Source organism: Diaphorina citri, unplaced genomic scaffold (genome assembly GCF_000475195.1).
Source record: "Diaphorina citri unplaced genomic scaffold, Diaci psyllid genome assembly version 1.1 scaffold3096, whole genome shotgun sequence".
NCBI lineage: Eukaryota > Metazoa > Arthropoda > Insecta > Hemiptera > Psyllidae > Diaphorina > Diaphorina citri.
In genome coordinates, this window is record NW_007380508.1 from 1 (window position 1) to 23,103 (window position 23,103).

Below are 23,103 nucleotides of genomic sequence, written 5' to 3' on the forward strand. Positions count from 1 at the left end.
TTTTTTGTTTCATTCTGTCCCCGCTACTTTGTAAAAATTTGGGACCGAATTTTCAACCTTGTGGTACTCCTTTTTCAGGTTGGACGATGAGTGGGCATAATTTGAAAAGAAAACCGCCTTCCATTCTATAAAGCATACCTTTACTAAAATCAACAAGATCATTTACTGGAAAGGTATTTATTTTTGTTCCTCTCTTACAGTAGGGTTAGTAATTAGTAGGTCAAACGCTTTATTTAGATTAATTTTTAACCCAACGTCTACCAAGCTTTGTGTGTGTTAAGCTTTCGTAATTTAAGGGTTTAACCTTTTCTGTAATTCCCTGCAACTCCTATCGAGAACAGTACGACCACATATTTTTTGCACCTTCTTTTGTAGGTACAATATGTACAAACAAAAAGGGCTAACAGAAACCCAAAAGTGATGAGGGTAGGGTTGTTTTTACTACTATCAAATGTTCGGGTTGGTACCTTTGTACAATGTACATACCTTTGGAACTCAAGGAATTCACTAATGTTTTTTATCCTTCTAAATGTTGGAATTTTAGTTTTCGGTATATGTACATACTTTTTCGGGTGCAAAAACCTTTTGTAGTGTGACCCAAGATTTCATCCTTTAAAATTATATCCCTTTAACCTCCTCTTGTGTTTGATTCTCTTTTACGCATAAGGCACTTCAATAGAAAGTGATTTTTATTTGTCACGTTGAACATTGAGCGACAATTTATCACCTCACATGAACCTCGCCCAGCCAGAGTGGGGCTGGTAAAGTCCGTAGCACGATTGCCCAGTTTAACCATCCGAGAACTAGTGAGCTATATTTCACTCTGGAATAAAAACTCAATTTATTTGTTTTCAAAATGCTCCCTCTCGCCCTAGATTTCATTTCTAGTGTTTTTTTTCTCTTTTTATTACGACTTTCGACCACAATATTCTGTCCTTCTCCTGAGTATACGTATAATATTTATAGCCAAAACCCTACGTGGGTCACATTTCAGTCATGCACACCCTACAACGCACTTGAGAGAGAGAGAGAGAGAGAGAGAGAAGTCATTCGAATGTTCTGAATTCCAAAAGAGGGTAATAAAAATGTTATTTTTTTTTTGTTAAAAAGCTCAAAGTTTAGATCTAATTTGAGGGGCTATATTTTTTACCGCATTTTTATTATGTTCTTTTCGGCCAAATAAATTCGTCCCAATCTTAGACCCGATCCAAATTAGTCTTGACTCACATTTCTTTCCAATGAATAGTACACATAATGATTTTCCAATTTTTCGTCTTCCATGCATGTAGATTAAGAACTACGTACGAGTATAACTAGACGATTATTTTCTCATACGGGATCTCTAGTTCAGTTTACAGACGTCCCTGAATCCCTGAAAACAATAATCCCGTTGTATTTTGAGAGAGAGAGAGATAAAGAAAGAGAGAGAAGTCATTCGAATGTTCTGAATTCCAAAAGAGGGTAATAAAAATGTTATTTTTTTGTTAAAAAGCTCAAAGTTTAGATCTAATTTGAGGGGCTATATTTTTTACCGCATTTTTATTATGTTCTTTTCGGCCAAATAAATTCGTCCCAATCTTAGACCCGATCCAAATTAGTCCTGACTCACAATTCTTTCTAATGAATTGTACACATAATGATTTCCCAATTTTTCGTCTTCCATGCATGTAGATTAAGAACTACGTACGAGCATAACTAGACGATTATTTTCTCGTACGGGATCTCTAGTTCAGTTTACAGACGTCCCTGAATCCCTGAAAACAATAATCCCGTTGTAATTCCTTTCCTTTTTTAATTCCTTCTATTCCCCTGTTCCTACCCTTCTTTCTCCTCCTCCTCCTCCCCTCTCTTTTTCAATTCCCCGTATATTGACTACTGAATCGAAGAAAATGAAAACGATACATAAATTATTTCATTTTTAATTAGAAGCTATAAAGTTCAAGGACGTTGTATTTCCTTTCCTTTTTTAATTCCTTCTATTCCCCTGTACCTACACTTCTTTCTCCTCCTCCCCTCTCTTTTTCATTTCCCCGTATATTGACTACTGAATCGAAGAAAATGAAAACGATACATAAATTATTTCATTTTTAATTAGAAGCTATAAAGTTCAAGGAAAATAGAGCCCCCCTCTTCCTCCCTCCTTTTATTTATTTTTCCCTCTCTCCCCCCCCACCATTTTCCGTCCCTCCCTTCTCTCTCACTTATACTCATTTTACGTTCTAATTCTCCAATGTCGTTCTCTCACTCCTTTATTATTTTAATCCCCCTTCTCCAACACTTTCTCTCTCTCTCTCTCTCTCTCTCTCTCATCCGCCCTCTTTCTCTTCTACCTCTCTCTACTATTTTCTTATTGATCTTTTTTTAGCCGAACTCACTTCTTTTTTCTGTTATAGGTATACATTTATTTTTCTTTTAATTAACAATAATAAAAATAACCCTAAGTTAACTCTAACTGCTAGGGTATTGTATTTTCTCTTCTGTTCACGTTCGTACAACGTCATAAGAAATACGAAAAGTCAAAAAGAAATGAAAATGTCAGGGTGGCGAGAAAGGAAACTCCAACTTGTCAAGTTTGAGACACACATCGGGTGAATTATGAATGATGAAGCTCTAGGAGTCGAAAGTTCAAGAGGAAAAACTTGAACATAAATCTTCATTTTTATCATAATATGAGGCGTAGAGGTTTTTTTCCTTGAGAAAGTTTGTCGTAATTAATTATAGAAAATGGCAGGGAAGTTGAGCTGAAGGATTGCATTCATAAGAAGTTGAAAAGCTGTGAAGTTTGTGTTCTAGACGAAGTTAAACTCCCCCCCGCCACCATTTTCCGTCCCTCCCTTCTCTCTCACTCATACTCATTTTACGTTCTAATTCTCCAATGTCGTTCTCTCATTCCTTTACTATTTTAATCCCCCTTCTCCAACACTCTCTCTCTCATCCGCCCTCTTTCTCTTCTACCTCTCTCTACTATTTTCTTATTGATCTTTTTTAGCCGAACTCACTTCTTTTTTCTGTTATATGTATACATTTATTTTTCTTTTAATTAACAATAATAAAAATAACCCTAAGTTAACTCTAACTGCTAGGGTATTGTATTTTCTCTTCTGTCCTTTCAACGCAGGTAAGTGCTCGGGGCCATATTTTGTACTTCATTATACCTCAGAATGGACCTCCTATCTACACTGGTATGTAGGAGGTTCTAAGTACTATTTCGTAGTACTATTCCTACTTCTGCGTGGATAGGTTTGTGTTGTGGTTATGTTTGGGGTGAGGTAATAGTAATAGCATGCCTAAACCAGTACATAACCACAACCTTATTCTCCAAAATGGTCTTCTGATTCCCCAACAGAATCTATTGAACCCTAAAATTCCGGCTAGATTCGTAAAAAATATAAAATCTTAACAATGCTCTGAAAGAGTGGGTGGGAATTCGTCTTGACCACAAAAATGTCAGACATTATCCTTGCTCCTTGTTGCTTCGCCACCACAAGACAGAAAGGATTAAAATAACTCTCCCTTCTCTGACTTGTGGTTAATCCGTCCAACCCGAAGGTTAACCTTCCCCTCTCTTCCTTCCCTCTCCATTCCCCTACTTTCCTCCTCTCATTACCTCTCTCTCGTCCATTCTCATTCTCTGTATGCCACAAAAAGTCAACTCTTGTTTCTTGAGAGTCTTAAAAAATTTCGTTGTAGAAATTTTAATGTAAATAAATTTTATTCATTGTTATTATTTCATGCGAGATAAGAGTGAATAAAATAAATAATGAGGTTTATTTATGTTTATTCTAATCCGAGATTCTATTTTATTATCGTTCTGGTTGTTTTTCTCCTAAAACTTGAAATCCATGACAAACGTTAAGTAGTTTAAAAATGCGTTGAGGGTTTTAGAATTTAGGTGCATTATAGTATTAGTACTATTAGTAGTAATAATGAAAATTTTGTTGCCAAATGAAGACGTATAGTGCTATGCCTAAAATTAGGTGTTCTATTGGGAGAATAGGTTCCCACCTACTTTACAAGGCCAAGAGCATTAAAGTCCATATTTGTATGAACGCCGTAAAATCATTCATGTATGCAATATGCAATGTAAGAAAAATAGTGAAGATAGCTGCTTTACTTTTCTAGTAGGTACATGTGCCTACAGGTATTGTATACAGGTTTGATTATTTTTTTTCGTGCATGTTCTTTTTGTACAAAGAACAGTCACACCATTTTCCCTCTAGACCTTGGGCCCACAACGTTGAAATTTAAAATCTACCGAAAAAAAAAACATGAGTCACACGACAGTAATATTTCGCAAGGCTTTCTACTTATTATATTAAAGTTTGCCACTTCATTAACACGAATACGTGAAAGTCAGGTTAATGTTAACCACACGAGTAGAAATGAACTTTCATCACACTCAAAGTTTACCATTTGACAGTCTAAATAAAGCTTCTCAAGTTCAGGCTTTGAACCTTGTACATAGTTTGACAAAACCCGATGCACATACGAGTAAGATGTGTGGGAAGTTGGGAAAGGGTAAACTAGACGAAACAGAGTAAAATTTAGGAGTTACCTATACTCAATTTTCGATTCTACTTTTAGCTAGTTTGGACAATTTGACAAAGGAAAGCATTGGAATCATCGGATCGTTAGAATTTGTATGAATGCCGTATAATTATTTAGGTATGCAATGTGCAACATAAATATTAGTGGAGATGTCTGTTTTACTAAGGATGAATCCGATTTAAATTGACATGATATGACAGACATGACAGATAAGCTTAAACTGTAGGTATCCAGTACTGGTGTATAATCTGAAACAGAGTAAAATTTAGGAGTTATACTCAATTTTCGATTCTATTTTTAGGTAGTTTGGACAATTTGACAAAGGAAAGCATCAAATCGTTAGAATTTGTATGAATGCCGTGTAATTATTTAGGTATGCAATGTGCAACATAAATATTAGTGGAGGTGTCTGTTTTACTAAGGATGAATCCGATTTAATTGACATGATCCATGTTGAAGGAGGTCGAAATCCCTTCTCTTCTTCCTCTTATCCCCTCTTCATTTTCTATTCAGCCCTTGTTTCCTATTGATTTTTCATCATATTTCAAAGAACCTTGAAATTTTAAATAAAAGATATCTCGCAGTAAATTACTAAACGGCGTTTTTCCTTAATTTCAAATTCAAGTTTTCCCTTTGGATGGCTCGAAACACTCTTCTGAATACAGATCAATCTAAATAAATTCAGGTAACGTAGGTAATCTTCCTCTTATCCCCTCTTCATTTTCTATACAGCCCTTGTTTCCTATTGATTTTTCATCATATTTCAAAGAACCTTGAAATTTTAAATAAAAGATATCTCACAGTAAATAATTACAAAAAGGCGTTTTTCCTTAAATTTCAAATTCAAGTTTTCCCTTTGGATGGCTCGAAACACTCTTCTGAATACAGATCAATCTAAATAAATTCAGGTAACGTAGGTAGGTAAGTAAGAAGGAAACTACCCATATTTTTCTTCTTCTTCTTCTTTTTTCAAGTATATTCTATTGCTCTTGACTCCTCTTAAATGGTTTTCTATTTCCAAAGGGATACGAACAGCAGTAGAGTAATAAACAAACAAATCGCTTCCAACACCCTAGCCATTACTCGACTGGAGATAAATGGAGCTCAGTGCAAAACAAATGTTCTCCTAACCTTGCAAAGGTCACGGACGTGATGCTTGGGATATAACGCGCGACATGGCTTTCTTCTTCCATTTACGGCCTCGAATTCCTTCTTGGATTTTCCTTTTCGGATTAAATTGAAGCTTTCTCCAACCCATTATTTAAGATGGGATTTTACAAGGCAGTGATGAGTTTTTTCTACAAGGTCTTTCAACTATGGGGATCAACATTTTTGCCTTTTTTACTTTCCTTATCCTATAGGAAGGAAAGTAATGTAATCGGGTCAAATTTTCGATGGTCAGTTTTTAGTGCCAAAACACGTTTTGAGGTCCTTAGAGCCTAAATCCAAAGTTTCAGCCATTGGTCCGTGTGTGTGTCTGACTGTCTGTAAACAAAATATCTCGAAAAAGGTAAGAGCTAGAGACTTGAAATTTGGCATGCAGCTGTCAAATGTGACAAGGATGCGACACCAAACTTCTGGTTAAGACCGGTACAACGCTTGGAGTCATTTTACCGCTTTTTGGCGGTCTTCGACCACTTTTTGGCGGTTTTCAGCTATACTGACTAAACGGTTAGAGATATTGTAAAAGTTACAATAGAAGAGCACCCAAATAAGCATCTTTCAATAGGATAAGGAAAGTCGTGTGATGTTCACACCAGATTTTGCAACGCTTGGAGTCATTTTACCACTTTTTGGCGGTTTTCAGCTATACTGACTAAACGGTTAGGGATATTGTAAAAGTTACAATAGAAGAGCACCCAAATAAGCATCTTTCAATAGGATAAGGAAAGTCGTGTGATGTTCACACCAGATTTTTTTTCTGATGTACCTAATGCATTATGTATTTAGAGTAGCCTTTAAGATTTAAATTTCTGTGGATAGGTAGCTCTATTTCGACCTACTGATGTACCTAATGCATTATGTATTTAGAGTAGCCTTTAAGATTTAAATTTCTGTGGATAGGTAGCTCTATCTCGACCTAAGTTTTTTTTTTTAACTTACATCACCTCAAAATATGGATATGGACCTTGGAAACCTGAAATAGGTACCGTACCTACTTTCTTTTATAGCATCAAAATATAATAATTATTTTTATCTCTTTCTTTTCTCTACCATTTCTCCTATTTTCCACCTATTCCCCCTACACTCTCTCTCTCTCTCTCACGTGTGGTTTGCACTTTGACAAAACAAACTTTTCGAGGTTCTTTTCTGAATCCTCTCAGCACACTTATGGTTCTCGAGAACCTTGTGTTATTTTAAAGGATTTTCTCTCAGCAGTACATAGCATTTAAAGGTTTTTCTCCACACATACATGTGTTTTTCTTCATCTATAGTCAGCTTTTCAATTTCCTCTGCTTATTATGAGCGTACATATTTAAGTTTACTCTCATCCTCACTTTCTCCTTTCTACCCTCTCCCTTTCACAATTTCTCTCTCTCTATTTATATATTTTTCCCTCCCTTATTTTCTCTTTTCTCCCTCCCTCCCTCTCTCTCTCCTGCTTTTTTCTCTTTCCTGCTTCATTTGTTGATATGTTCTATCCATAAACAAAAGCTTGCACAGAGGAAAAATAATCTTCTTTTCTTACTCGGATGTTGTATGCACCTAGGAAATGAAGAAAATGTTAGTTGTTGGAAAGCGGGAGAGATATTGAGAAAAGGAGAGGGAGGTAAGTGAAAATGAGGAATTATTTTTTCTTTCATTTTATCCTGGACAAAACCTAAATGAGGAGACTTCCTAACGTGCTTTTCTCTCTCTCTCCCCCTCCCTCTCTCCTGTCCTAATCTATTCCTCCATCTCTTTCTTCTATCATGACGATTCATACACAAAAGCCCACTCTGTGGCTTAGGAGTGGCGTAGGGACAAACAGTCCTAAAGCTTCTATCATTTCGATGCATCCACTAATGCAAATGCAAGCTACAAACCTACATCAACATGGATATTTATTGTTATGTTAAGGCAGTCTCTTCTTGATCCCTTGTGTGCCGCGTCCATTTTAGTTTAGGACTATTGCACTGCCATCAATATGGATACATTTTGTAAATGTCGACCAGGAGCATGGCTATCAGTAGGGGTATTTCAAACCCCCAAAATCTACCTACTACACTACTGAGGCTGGTAAACGCTGCAGAAGTAATGTCAAAGGGAAATGAATAATTACCTACTGTCAAAGACCATGCCATATTGAAATAAAACTCCACGCCACGTGCCAAGCTTAAATCATATTGTTCCTGGAACTAAATTAGGGAGGAGAGGTAATTTTGGGAAGCACGAAATTATGAGGGAGTAGGGAATGAGGATACAGAGGGAGAGAAAATATATGGGGTAGAGAAAGGGAGAGAATTGAAATAAAAATGTTAGAAAAGAGATAGGATGGAGAATCATTAGAATAGAAAAGAGTTGGGATTAGGATATGGAATTCAGAAGAATTGGGATAAAAATAGTGGAGAAGAATATTGGTATAAAGAGTTGGGACAAAGACTAGTTGGGATAAAAGAAATATTCTCTCTCTGTATGTATAGTTGTATACTTACTCGACTTCATAGGATTATGTTATAAATAATATAATTTCCACCTAATGCAAGCTCATAGGATGATAGCGTATTTATGGCATAATACGTACGTATAATACATGATTTTAGTGAGAGATTTTCATCGTGCCATGTTGGCAATATATGCCTATTTTGGATTTTAGTGATTGAACGAAGTGAATTTTGAACTTGACCGATTTTGCTTTTAGTTTGTCTGTACGTTTGATTCACCGCACTCCCGATTCTTCCCAGTAGGTATAACTAGTAGACAGATATGTAGATACCTAGTCTAAATCACTGGGTTGTCCCAGGGCCCAGGCCTCACTTCTCTCAAGAATAACACGTTCGTACACCGTCATAAGAAATACGAAAAGTCAAAAAGAAATGAAAATGTCAGGGTGGCGAGAAAGGAAACTCCAACTTGTCAAGTTTGAGACACACATCGGGTGAATTATGAATGATGAAACTCTAGGAGTCGAAAGTTCAAGAGGAAAAACTTGAACATAAATCTTTATTTTCATCATAATATGAGGCGTAGAGGTTTTTTCCTTGAGAAAGTTTGTCGTAATTAATTATAGAAAATGGCAGGGAAGTTGAGCTTAAGTATTGCATTCATTCATAAGAAGTTGAAAAGCTGTGAAGTTTGTGTTCTAGACGAAGTTAAACACACCACATTGTGTACAGGGTCGCTTGTGTCAAGTCAACTTATTATCCTCGCTTTTGAACTTTTGCATAGTACATACAGGGTGAGTTGTGTTAAATCAAATTATTCCGCTCACTTGAATTAAGTACACCATGCTTACAGGATGAATTGTGTTATGTTAAAAGGATGGTGTAATGATATGGCCTGAATAAACCGCACTACAGATCTTCTATCACAGGGCATAAAGTTGTCCCTTAGGTCAGATATTGAGCTACAGAACATAGTTGACGTAAATAGAAAAGAGTTCTTCAGAGCTTGCCAATAGCAAGAAGTTAAACACACCACATTGTGTACAGGGTCGCCTGTGTCAAGTCAACTTATTATCCTCGCTTTTGAACTTTTGCATAGTACATACAGGGTGAGTTGTGTTAAATCAAATTATTCCGCTCACTTGAATTATGTACAACATGCTTACAGGATGGTGTTATGTTAAAAGGATGGTGCAATGATATGGCCTGAATAAACCGCACTACAGATCTTCAATCACGGGCCATAAAGTTGTCCCTTAGGTCAGATATTGAGCTACAGAACATAGTTGACGTAAATAGAAAAGAGTTCTTCAGAGCTTGCTAATAGCAAATCCACCTAAAAGATTTTCCTTTTCCATGGCGAATCTGAAGTCCAGTCGCCTTGATACTCCTAATCCTAATATCATTAACATGGGTCCCGATATACTTAATCGAGGACTAGGTACTCTTAAAATAAGCCCTGGTATACTAGATGTAGGCACTCTCACAACTCCCATTAGTATAACATGGTTGACCATTAGAACATCAATATTACAGTAGCCTCCCGAGTCCAGTCGCCTTGATACTCCTAATCCTAATATCATTAACATGGGTCCCGATATACTTAATCGAGTACTAGGTACTCCTAAAATAAGCCCTGGTATACTGGATGTAGGCACTCTCACAACTCCCATTAGTATAACATGGTTGACCATTAGAACATCAATATTACAGTAGCCTCCCTCTTCAGTGCACTATAGCCTCCCTCTTCAGTGCACTCTTCTGCACAAACCTACGTAGATATTGAGATTCATTAGTACCTATCTACATTATTCTACTTTTTTTTATTTTTTAAGAGTTTTATTTTTTTGCAATTAAACAACTGCTACAATGGACTAGTAGGTATGTTCAGTATCGGAGTATCTTCCACATATTGAGATTGTCAATCTACCCTAAAATTGGATTCTAAATAAATATTCCAGTCTGTTAATTATAGGTCAGTGCACTCTTCTACACAAACCTACGTAGATATTGAGATTCATTAGTATCTACATTATTCTACTTTTCTTTTTTTTTCTTTTTTTTTTTTAGAGTTTTTTTGCAATTAAACAACTGCTACAATGGACTAGTAGGTATGTTCAGTATCGGAGTATGTTCCACATATTAAGATTGGCAATCTACCCTAAAATTGGATTCTAAATAAACATTCCAGTCTGTTAATTATAGGTATAAAATAAAACCATGTAATGAATAGGTCCACCGTATTTAACTTGCTAGTACTATCCTAAAGGCACTGAAGAGTCACTTTGTACCAGACTAAACTTAATAGAGTAGTGGGTACAATATTGTACGTAGGTACTCATAGAAAGCCCATTCCATCATGCCTAACCACCACCCATTCCTACCATCTCCACTTACTATCCCATCCACACCCCTACTTCCACTACCCATTCACTCCTCTACCCCTACACAATACACCAACCCTTCAGACATATTGGAGTAGTAGGTACAATATTGTACGTACTCATAGAAAGCCCATTCCATCATGCCTAACCACCACACATTCCTACCACCTATGGACTAGTAAGTATGTTCAGTATCGGAGTATGTTCCACATATTAGGATTGTCAATCTACCCTAAAATTGGATTCTAAATAAATATTCCAGTCTGTTAATTATAGGTATAAAATGAATAGATCCACCGTATTTAACTTGCTAGTACTATCCTAAAGGCACTGAAGAGTCGCTTTGTTCCAGACTTAATAGAGTAGTGGGTACAATATTGTACGTACTCATAGAAAGCCCATTCCATCATGCCTAACCACCACCCATTCCTACCACCTCCACTTACTATCCCATCCACACACCTACTTTCACTACCCATTCCCTCTACCCTTACACAAGTACACCCACCCTTCAGACATATTAGAGTAGTAGGTACAATATTGTACGTACTCATAGAAAGCCCATTCCATCATGCCTAACCACCACACATTCCTACCACCTCCACTTACTATCCCACCCACACCCCTACTTTCACTACTCATTCCCTCTACCCTTACACAAGTACACCCACCCTTCAGACATATTAGAGTAGTAGGTACAATATTGCACGTACTCATAGAAAGCCCATTCCATCATGCCTAACCACCACACATTCCTACCACCTCCTCTTACTATACCAACCACATACCTACTTCCAATGACCATTCCTACCCCTACACACTTTACTCCCACTCTCATTAAATCTAATGGTGTGAACACACTCCCAAAACTCAAATGTCTACATCAGCCGTAACACATTCCAAATTGTTTTTCCACACTCCCCCAAACCCTTCTCACCCTTCTTATATGATTTCTCTCTCTCTCTCTCTCTCTCTCTCTCTCATCCCTCTTTGACTCCCTCTCTCTCTCTCTCTTTCCCTTTTTGTTCTCTTTCTCTCATTTTCTGTCCCTCTCTCTTACGCCCTTCTACATTCTTTCCCTTTTCCTCTCTCTCCGTCTTTTTCCATCCCTCCGTTTCTCTCTTCATCCCATTTTCGGTAGAAGAAACAAGAACATGAAAAAAATAAACTGAAAATTTTCCATGCAAGAAGGAATTTATAGCCGAACTTTTATTAATTTCCCTCTTTCTCCCTTCTCCACTTTCTCCCAATTTTCAATCTTGTGTTTCTCCGTTATTACTTTAATTTTATTTTTTGTGTCGCCACCGCTTCTTGTTTTTTGTCTATGTTTTTATCCTAACCTAACCCAATGAACAAAAAGTATACCTACCTATACGTACCTGTCCTGTAACGTAACTTTACGAACAAAAAATATACTTATTTTGTACGGATGTGTTGATCTTTTGCCAGAACTAAAAAGTTTATTCGTTCTGCTAAGAGTACTTAGGAGAATTTGTATAGATTTTCTCTGTTAGGAGTTTTGTAATATTACGAGCTTGGGACTCGAACCAAGAGTCACCTTATTAGAATAAACTGTGTGTCACTTGTATAGTTATAACCACCTCTACCTCCCTCTCCCCTTGCATGTGCGTGAAGTGTGTATTTGTCTTAATTCTAAATTGGAAACTTTTCTAAAGGTGGCTACACACGATCAAGCAAGCAGTTTTGCATGATTGATCAAGCATATAGCATGTACATAACTTCATACTTTGGACTTATTTTTCACCGCTGTCTCGTTCCACGAAAGTGTGGACATAATCACTAGTGTATGGACATAATCACTAGGGCGTAGAGCAGCCATCTTGTAAACAAAAGTACCCTACCTTTTGTAATTTATTATTATTATTATCATTATCACTTTTATACTTTTGTAGCGCTACATGCTTGATCGTCTGTAGCCACCTTGGGTTTTATGTTGTGCTAATTTTTGCCCCATACCTCTGCTTTGACTATTTCACTTTATTCACGTATTTCTTTCTTTGCCTTGTTTTAATTTATTTTATTTTCTCTTTATTTCATGGAGGTTATCATTTGTTTTATATTTTCCGTTTTCTTTTCCATTTTTTTGCTTTGTTACCTAAAGTAAATAGCTTTACGTAAAAAGGTGGACCTTAAATGTATACTTGTATAGAATTTGTATACTTTTTATTATTCGGATGGATACAGTTGCTGATGGCACCTACCGTAGATCCATAGTTAATCTTTTGTTTACTTAAATCACAACAATAATAAAAGTTTTAACTAATTGTAAGATTTTGTCCTGTTTTACTCAAAATCTATACCGAGAATCGTGAAAACTATTAGTTAACAATGTTAACATTTGTTCTCGGTCTCTTTTTGAATTCGCTGAAAAAGATGTGACTTTCCGAACCACGATTTTCGCCCCATGGGGATCTGAACAAGGTACAACTTCTTGCAGGAGAAACTTTTATAAATCATGACGTGACGTGTAATAAATTTCAGCAGGAAAAGTGAACAAAATGTAAACAAGAAATAAGATTGTCAGGATCTGGGTTACATTTCTCCATTTGAATAATAGATACCTTCCTACCAGATATGTAGATTCGGAGAATGGGAATGTGTAAATATTGAATTTGGATACGTACTTAATCCAAAGTACTTTACCCTGAATATTGCATTTGGATCGTCTATAATCCTGTATGCTAAAGGCTCTTATCTGCACTAGGTATCTATGTACTAATAATCACATAGTAACCTGGTTTTAACGAAACTACTTTTTCGTCCATCACAAAACTAAAGTCACCCAAGGTTCATTCTACAAAGGGTAATTCCCACGAACTTTTTACCACTCTGAACTTTTTACCCCGTGTTCAAAGTAGTAGAAGGTTAGCAAGCAAAATAAGCAGTATGTACTTACATATGCACGAGTATTTGAGGTTTGAGGTCAACTTTAGTTTGGTTGCCCGGATGACCCGCACAGAAAACTCAAGGGGATTCCTCTAAAATACAACAAATTTATCTACTATCTACTAATAATCACATAGTAACCTGGTTATAACGAAACTACTTTTTCGTCCATCACAAAACTAAAGTCACCCAAGGTTCATTCTACAAAGGGTAATTCCCACTCTGAACTTTTTACCAATTATCTAATGAATTTTTTGACGTCTAAATGTCTATATCTAATGAATTTTTTGACGTCTAAATGTCTATATCTAATGAATTTTTGACGTCTAAATGTCTATATCTAATGGATTGTGTGACCTTTATTTCTACATCTTGTGTGACATCTCTAAATGTCTACATCTAATGCATTATTTTGTGACTTCTAAATTTTCCTGTTGCATGTCATTTAACAAATTTTCTCCGAATAGGCTTCGTCGTCTGTCTGGCAATATTAGTTTATCCACTGAAATATTTATTATCATTTCCTGAAATGATAAAGTAAACAAAGCGTAGAAAGTTAGTTCAAGGTTGAGCTCTCTCTCTCTCTCTCTCTCTCTCTCTCTCTCTCTCTCTCTCTCTTCCTCCCTCCCTCCCTCCCTCTCTCTTTCTCTGTCTATCTTCATATCTCTTTATTTCTCTCTGTCCATTATTTTATTTCCTCTCTCTTTTTCTCCTCCCTTTCTCTCTCTCTCTCTCTCTCTTTATTTCTCGCTCTCTCCTTCCCTTTCTCTCTTTCATACTCCCATTTCTTTCTCTCTTATTATTAAGTATTTTTACTATGGCCCTGAACTAGAGCGGAGATGAGATTTTTCTCTTTCTTTCTCGCTAGCATTTTTCTTTTGATAATAGAAAAATGCTTCCGTTAGGTTTGTAGACTATAGGAGGTCATATCAAAAATTCAATAGTTAACAAAGCGTTGTAACGCTGTCTACTCGCTGGTCACAAGTTTATAGCTGTTCAAGCGTGCCGGGAGGCGCGCGAACGTCAAAAGTTCGAAACGCCGCCCGGCCTATATTAACACGAAATAAAATAGAGTTTCATTATGTAGACAAAAAAAAAATGCTCTAGAATCTAGATGGAAAAGGAGACAAAAAAAATCAGTAGGTATAATTTACATATATGAAGATCGAAAATTGTTTTCTCTTTCTCTCTCTCTCTCTCTCTCTCTCTCTCTCTCTCTCTCTCTCTCTTATAGACCGGTTAATGTGGTCATGTAGGTAACTAGGTACTTCAAGCGTGCCGGGAGGCGCGCGAACGTCAAAAGTTCGAAATGCCGCCCGGCCTATATTAACACGAAATAAAATAGAGTTTCATTATGTAGACAAAAAAAAATGCTCTAGAATCTAGATGGAAAAGGAGACAAAAAAATCAGTAGGTATAATTTACATATATGAAGATCGAAAATTGTTTTCTCTCTTTCTCTCTCTCTCTCTCTCTCTCTTTCTAAGATCTTAAAATAAGGAGGGTAAAAATCGAAGAATCCGTAGGCTGTACTTGCATATACCTATTTTAAAGTCGTGTAAATTCACCCTCGATTTTTTTTTTTCATCTTTTTTATAATTTCTGTCTCTTTCTCTCTCTCTCTCTCTCTCTCTCTCTCTCTCTCTCTCTCTCTTCCTCTAAAATACAACAAATTTCCTTTCCGATTGCGATCAAAAGAGTTGTGATAAAGGGATGTGATAGACAAGCATTGGGATAAAAGAGGGAGTAAAATTTGGGCAGAGTACGAGTAGATGGGATGAGATTTAAAATAGGGAAAGGCAAGAGGAAAGGATTTAATGGGTTATGTAAGGAAGAGAGGGAGAAAAGGAAGACATGTAATGAGTAGGGAGAAGGAACGAGAGAATTAGTAGAACTGAGAATAGGGAAGGAATGATGGGAAGAGGTACGGATTTGGAGTAGGGAATTTAAGGGAAGGGTTACCGGGCGAAGGAGAGAATTTGAGAGAAGAGAAGGGGAGGTGGAGGAGGACACAATGAATCATTTAGTTGTGTTGTACCATATCTCAAGTGCTCATAATTATACTCTCTTCAATGTAAGGGTTGTGGGTTTTTTTCTTGAACTCTTGTAGGTCTTGGACACCTGACACTCCATGATCATTTCCTTCTTATGACTTTTTAGTTTTTAGATTTTTACTGAAATATGACCGGACCTCTAGTTTCCTGACATACGATGGAAAACAATATCCAACATGGAAAATGTTGTAAAAACATACCTGAATGTTAAAATGGGTTCTTTAGGACAAAACAGGTTACTCTGTTTCCTGTAAAAATAAACATTCGTGTTGTTTTATTCCTGCTGTATTTAGTCCACAGGGTATTTTAGCTCTTGTGATTTGTTTTCAATATTGAACAAACACAAATAGAAAAAAAATCTACAAATACAACAAAGATGATAAATAAACAATCTTTGTTTAAGTTTCCAAATTGTTTAGGAGCAGGGAGGGGAACAGGTTTTTTTCGATTTACTTTGGTGTTACAAGTGCTCTTGATAGAACTTGTGGGAGAGAGAGAGGAATATGAAAGGGAAAATAATGAGAGATAAAAAAGATAAAGGAATAGGTGGATTAAAAAAAAAAAATAATAAAATAATAAAAAAAAATGACAATCCTTTTGACAATAGGTTAATGTGAATGGCTGAAAATTTGAAAATGAAAGGTTTAATGTGCCATAGAGGTAGGTATTGAGTATTGACTAGTTGTCAGGTGTTCACACAAAATAATTCCCATTCGACCATAATAATATTAATACCTAATCGAAATTTTCTGCATACAAAAATAAATAAGCATTTGATTTTTGATACTGTAACATGGCGGTTCTTTAGGACAAAACAGGTTACTCTGTTTCCTGTAAAAATAAACATTCGTGTTGTTTTATTCCTGCTGTATTTAGTCCACAGGGTGCTGCAGTAAAACAGGATACCCGAGATAAACTCCCAGCATTTTGGAAAAACATTACATCAAACTATGTGAATAAATTGGACTTATTCAGTGCTGGGCACATTGCATATTCAAAATAAATACCGGGCGTTCACACAAAGTTTTTACTGTGTTTATCAAACTATGAATCGTGGAGGGTTGTGTGAATAAATTGGACTTATTCTCTGCTGGGCACATTGCATATTCAAAATAAATACCGGGCGTTCACACAAAGTTTTTACTGTGTTTATCAAACTATGAATCGTGGAGGGTTGCACGCCTGCCTTGTAACCTCTAGGTCACGGGTTCGGATCCTGCTTGGGGCAGAATTTATCCTACACAAATGGATTTCGTTCTCGGAACGGCTGGCTTTATCATATCCTGTCCTCCTCTCCTACATTTATGGACGATTCTTGAGCCTTGAAGTTCTCACAAGCCCTAATAATAATAAAATCAATTTGTGGAGGGCCATAGTCCATACTCGATATCATTTAACTTTTGTTTTTATTTTATTTATTTGTATTTATTAGATGAATAAAATATTTTTATCTACCTACCTAAAAAAAACTTTTGTTTTTAATTCCGAGAAGCCACATGCCTTTCATTATATTTTTATTTATTTTTCTCTCGCTTTTTCACTTTTTTAATTCAAACTTTGGTAAGCGTACCTTCATAAACTGCAAAAAAAAGAAAAAAAAAAAGATTTCTTCTATTTTGTAAATAGTCTCATTCTTCCTCCATATCTAGGCATTTAATTTTCCTCTTATCAATGTCATTTCGTACGAAATAGGTACCAATCTGTCTGACATAGTACCGCTTGAGGTAGGTACCATGTTAGGCAGTTAGGTACCTAAAATTACATAGTTATGTACTTATTGGTGTTAGGTATAAGTACAATTACATACTTTATCTGTTAGGTACTTGACAATTTTATCATTATTTGTTTTATTTATTGTATAACCAACTTGCATTTTAATGTGCATAACCATGTTTTCTTCCTAACATTGTATTCCTAACATTGTATCATCCCACACAACAACGATCCCAACTTCCTAACATTGTAACACCTTCCTAACATTTCTTCCTAACGTTGTAACAATCACAATAAAATAAAATTGAATTAAATTGAATTGAAATTGAATTGAAACCTAATTATAGTAAAATTATGAGTATGTTCATTGTTCATATGTAAGTTTATGTTTTTTATTGTTTACGTACCTATAATGTTACCCAAACTACCTAGGGACCCCTGTATTTTATACAATCAAGTTACCCGCCCCTAAATGTTACCCTATTGTCCAAAGTTACCCTCAAATTATTCGACTATAAATAAAAACAAACCATTCAAATCTATTGAAAAACTGTAAATAATTTATTACCCTAATACACAAGGGAGGACACATAAATGTAGGTATTTACCAAAATTAAAAAAAAAAACAGTAAGTAGCAACCTATTACTATTATCTACTTACTTACTCAAAGAAATTAGAGTTTTACCTAGGCTTCCATTACGGTACCTTGTCAAAAATGACCGAAATAGACCACGTAAATGTGTCGTTATTTTGGACATAAGTCACAAACTTCAAGACTAATAAAAGCCTTTGATGAACCGCTCAAACTGCTAAAGTACCCATTAGGCCTAAGAAAATTTTTAAAGTCCTTTTTTCATCAGTACATTCAAAGAATTCACTCGTCATGTCTATTTCGAAATTCTTTTGGATGTTTTAAAAAAGGCAAAAGGCGTACGAATTCAATTAGAGAAGCAATTATATTTTTGAAACAAAAAAAGCTTTGACGGGACGAAGAAAAGAAATTGAGGGAGTGAAAACGAGAAAAAGTTAACTACAACTCATTGCCTCCTTTCTTCTTCTTATTCTCCTCCTCCTCCTCCTCCTCCTTCCTCTTCTTCTTCTTCTTCTTCTTCTTCTCCCTTCTTCTTCTTCTCCTCCTCCTCCTTCTTTTAACTCCTTCCCCTTTCTTCATCTTCTTATTCCTCTTCTCCTTCTTTTTCCTTTTTCACCTTCTCCTTCTTTTCTTCTTCTTAATCATTATCCTCTTTCTTGCTTCTTTCCTTTTCATAGGAGGGAGGCAATGTAAAAATAAATAACTCATACACTGAAGCACACACTCCCTCATGTGTTTTCTTTTGGAGGAACTTACTTACATTTTGTGTGTCCTTGATATACGCATGGTATCATGGTTTGTATTATGTATTTAATTTTAATTTAAATTATGTGTACTTAGCCGTGTTAAATATGTAACCCTGTACATTATATTATGTCTTCTCATTTCTTTTTTTAATTCAATGAAAAGTATAATGAAATTTTTATTGTAATTTTAAAATAATTTGAATAAAACATTACTTATGGTATTTCATGGTAGGTAATAATGAAATTTGCGAACCCATTCCATGCTTGGAAAATTTTTTATGTATTTTCTTTTTTTTTTTTCTAAAGCACGAAATTCAATGTCCCCTCTATTTTTTCACTCATACAATGTACTTATACATATTCTCTAGTCTTAGATTAACATGAATACCTAAAATAGGTAGGTAGGTAGGTAGGTATACCTATAAAAAGATTTGTTGATTTTAATCCAAAATTTATAATCAACCAATCACATTGTTAAATCCAATCCAAGCCATCTGAACATACAAATATTTATTACCGACATATTCAGTAATGATTATGTGAAATTAATTTAGGTACCTACTCAAATTACTAAATTAAGGAATAATAATTAATTTTAAAATCACAATTTAGCAGTTTTAAATACCCGGTCATAATATCCTTCCGTCCAAATTGGAATTCGCTCATTTTCGAAAGTCCTTTTCACCTGCTTAATCCTATTGGGAAATTGTTCAAAAGTGAAATGGTTTTAAGGAATAATAATTAATTTTAAAATAACCATTTAGCAGTTTTAAATACCCGGTCATAATATATACTTCCGTCCAAATTGGAATTCGCTCATTTTCGAAAGTCCTTTTCACCTGCTTAATCCTATTGGGAAATTGTTCAAAAGTGAAATGGTTTTGCTTCCTCTCTGTGTTCCAGGTTGTATAGTGCACATCACATTGCTCTCACCAGTGGACATTTCAACAAGAAGCGAGAATCCACTACTTCGGATATCACCACTATGACATTGGTAGGGGTAGGAGGAAACGGAGTGGGTGGAGCCCCACCCAGACATTCAAACGGGGCTACCAACCCCGGGCATCAGCCACGGATGGCATGTCTCTTGGACGCCCCCATTGAGAATGTGGTGTAAAGACTGCTTCAGAGAAAGACCATCTACTTCATCTTCCTAAAGGAACACTCATAAATTGATTGAACCAACGAAACGTGTTCTAAGTTTTAACTCAACGATTTAACGCCTTGTTTTGTCTGTTTGTACCACAACTCTTGAACCGTTTGTCCGATTTTATTATAAAAAAAAGATTATTTTCTGATAAAGCCCAAAATCTAGTGGGAAAATGTTCTTTTCTGAAATGGGACAAACAGTCCGATGAACTTAATGCAAAATCGTTGATTTAAAACCTAGAATCTAAAATTATCTAACTACTGCTTGAGGTAGGTATGTAACATGTTAGGCAGTTAGGTACCTAAAATTACGTAGTTATGTACTTATTGGTAGGTATAAGTACAATTACATACTTTATCTGTTAGGTAGGTACTTCACAATTTTATCATTGTTTGTTTTATTTATTGTACAACCAACTTACATTTTAATGTGCATAACCATGTTTTCTTCCTAATTCTTAAAAAAAAGGGAAACCTAATTATAGTAAAATTATGAGTATGTTCAGATGTAAGTTTATGTTTTTATTGTTTACGTACCTATAATGTTACCCAAACTACCTAGGGACCCCTGTGTTTTATACAATCAAGTTACCCGCCCCTAAATGTTACCCTATTGTCCAAAGTTACCCTCAAATTATTCGACTATAAATAAAAGCAAACCATTGAAATCTATTGAAAAACTGTAAATAATTTATTACCCTAATACACAAGGGAGGACACATAAATGTAGGTATTTACCAAAATTAAAAAAAAAAACAGTAAGTAGCAACCTATTACTATTATCTACTTACTTACTCAAAGAAATTAGAGTTTTACCTAGGCTTCCATTACGGTACCTTGTCAAAAATGACCGAAATAGACCACGTAAATGTGTCGTTATTTTGGACATAAGTCACAAACTTCAAGACTAATAAAAGCCTTTGATGAACCGCTCAAACTGCTAAAGTACCCATTAGGCCTAAGAAAATTTTTAAAGTCCTTTTTTCATCAGTACATTCAAAGAATTCACTCGTCATGTCTATTTCGAAATTCTTTTGGATGTTTTAAAAAAGGCAAAAGGCGTACGAATTCAATTAGAGAAGCAATTATATTTTTGAAACAAAAAAAGCTTTGACGGGACGAAGAAAAGAAATTGAGGGAGTGAAAACGAGAAAAAGTTAACTACAACTCATTGCCTCCTTTCTTCTTCTTATTCTCCTCCTCCTCCTCCTCCTCCTTCCTCTTCTTCTTCTTCTTCTTCTTCTTCTCCCTTCTTCTTCTTCTCCTCCTCCTCCTTCTTTTAACTCCTTCCCCTTTCTTCATCTTCTTATTCCTCTTCTCCTTCTTTTTCCTTTTTCACCTTCTCCTTCTTTTCTTCTTCTTAATCATTATCCTCTTTCTTGCTTCTTTCCTTTTCATAGGAGGGAGGCAATGTAAAAATAAATAACTCATACACTGAAGCACACACTCCCTCATGTGTTTTCTTTTGGAGGAACTTACTTACATTTTGTGTGTCCTTGATATACGCATGGTATCATGGTTTGTATTATGTATTTAATTTTAATTTAAATTATGTGTACTTAGCCGTGTTAAATATGTAACCCTGTACATTATATTATGTCTTCTCATTTCTTTTTTTAATTCAATGAAAAGTATAATGAAATTTTTATTGTAATTTTAAAATAATTTGAATAAAACATTACTTGCTACTTTTGTTTTTATCGCAGTTTTAATGCTCAAAAAAAGTCGCTCGTTATTTCATTTTTAAATGAACTTTTCCTTACCATTTTTTTTCCACGAAATAAAAAGCATTTGCAAACTTTGATGTAAAATACTAGGTAAACGTCCGGAGTGAAATACTGAGAAACAAATGATGGAATGAACCCACTTTATTACCTATTCCTTAAGAAATTAGATATTTGGTGCTGCATCAACAGAAGATCATGTTTAATTGTGAGAAAAGCTCCATTACTGTCACAATACCTAAGTACATACACGTACCTATCTTTTTACTTCGATTTTAGAAACTTGAGCAAGGGACAAGACTTCAAGTTAGAATAGAATAGTTATACCTACCTAACTTTTATTTGCATTTCTTTAGCTTGATCTAAACAGGTTTTGCAAATTCACCTGAACATTATTTGACCTCCAGACTAATAATAATAGAGGTCGAAGCTCATGATAGATAAATGTTTTAATCAACCCGTTATAAATACAACCGCTTTAGGCTGTTAAGGCTAATCGGAGTGTCTTTTCTAGAATTCAAAACTCTAAACCTCTCCTCAACGTTGTCTTTACTAAATTGAAATTCATCGATTCAGATACTAGTCGATAATCCCAGTCACCCGTCTAGATACACACCACACTCGACGTTGATTAACTCCGATGTCCATCAAACCATCAGAAACGGACCTAATGTGTCTTATTTCGCAAACCCTCTGGCTATCTGGCTAATTCTGATAGCCTTGTTCTGTCAAAAGTTTCTGTCTTAATCATGTTCTTTTTGACATAGTTTTCTGTCTATACTTAACTATTCAAGTAGACAAAAATTCTCCTTCTTACAGACTAAAAGTCCTTTAACCACGTGGTCAGGCAAAAACAATACCACTACCGCCATCTATGATAAACGCGTCGAACTAATTCCAACCTTGACTCACCTGAGCAAGTGCTGCTGTCAGGTAGTGAAAGTAGGAACTATTTCTCTTATCAGGCAAATTTTGAACTGAAAAGTAGTGGCACTGCCCCAAGATCCAAGCTATCTTTGGATTGTTAAATGGTTCTACAAACAGAGAACAATATTTTAACACTTGACTGATTGCGTAAAGAAACATTGTTAGTGGAGATGACAAATGCACCATCAAGTTTTCCAAAATTAATCAGTAAATTACATACCTACATACGTATCAAATGAAGAGGTTGTATCATATAAAAGGCTTTTAATGCAAAATGGTGAAGGTGTTATCTGATTAATTTTCCCACCAAGTAAGTAAATGCGTAGGTACACAAAAAGAAGAAGTGGATTAAACGTTCAAAAACGTACATATCAGTTTGCCCAAAAGTTTCTGTCTTAATCATGTTCTTTTTGACATATTTTTCTGTCCATACTTAACTATTCAAGTAGACAAAAATTCTCCTTCTTACAGACTAAAAGTCCTTTAACCACGTGGTCAGGCAAAAATAATACCACTACCGCCATCTATGATAAACGCGTAGAACCAACTCCAACCTTGCCTTACCTGAGCAAGTGCTGCTGTCAGGTAGTGAAAAGAGAAACTATTTCTCTTATCAGGCAAATTTTGAACTGAAAAGTAGTGGCACTGCCTGACTAGTGAGTCGGTGAGTAGGGACTGCCCTCAGTAGAATCAGTAGTTCAGTACCTTGGTATAACTTGTGTAGTTCACTTGGGTATTGCCCGGTCTTAGTTTGTGACGTGCGTTCATTCGTAA

General features: G+C 35.6%; 1 long non-coding RNA gene across 1 annotated transcript; it reads left to right on the top strand.

Annotated features, from left to right (window-relative positions):
• Nucleotides 1-74: 74 nt before the first annotated feature.
• LOC113471836 lies at nucleotides 75-19,716 on the top strand. Its single transcript, XR_003394380.1, has 2 exons — nucleotides 75-173; nucleotides 19,433-19,716. It is a non-coding gene; the product is annotated as an uncharacterized LOC113471836 (long non-coding RNA).
• The last annotated feature ends 3,387 nt before the right edge of the window (nucleotides 19,717-23,103 follow it).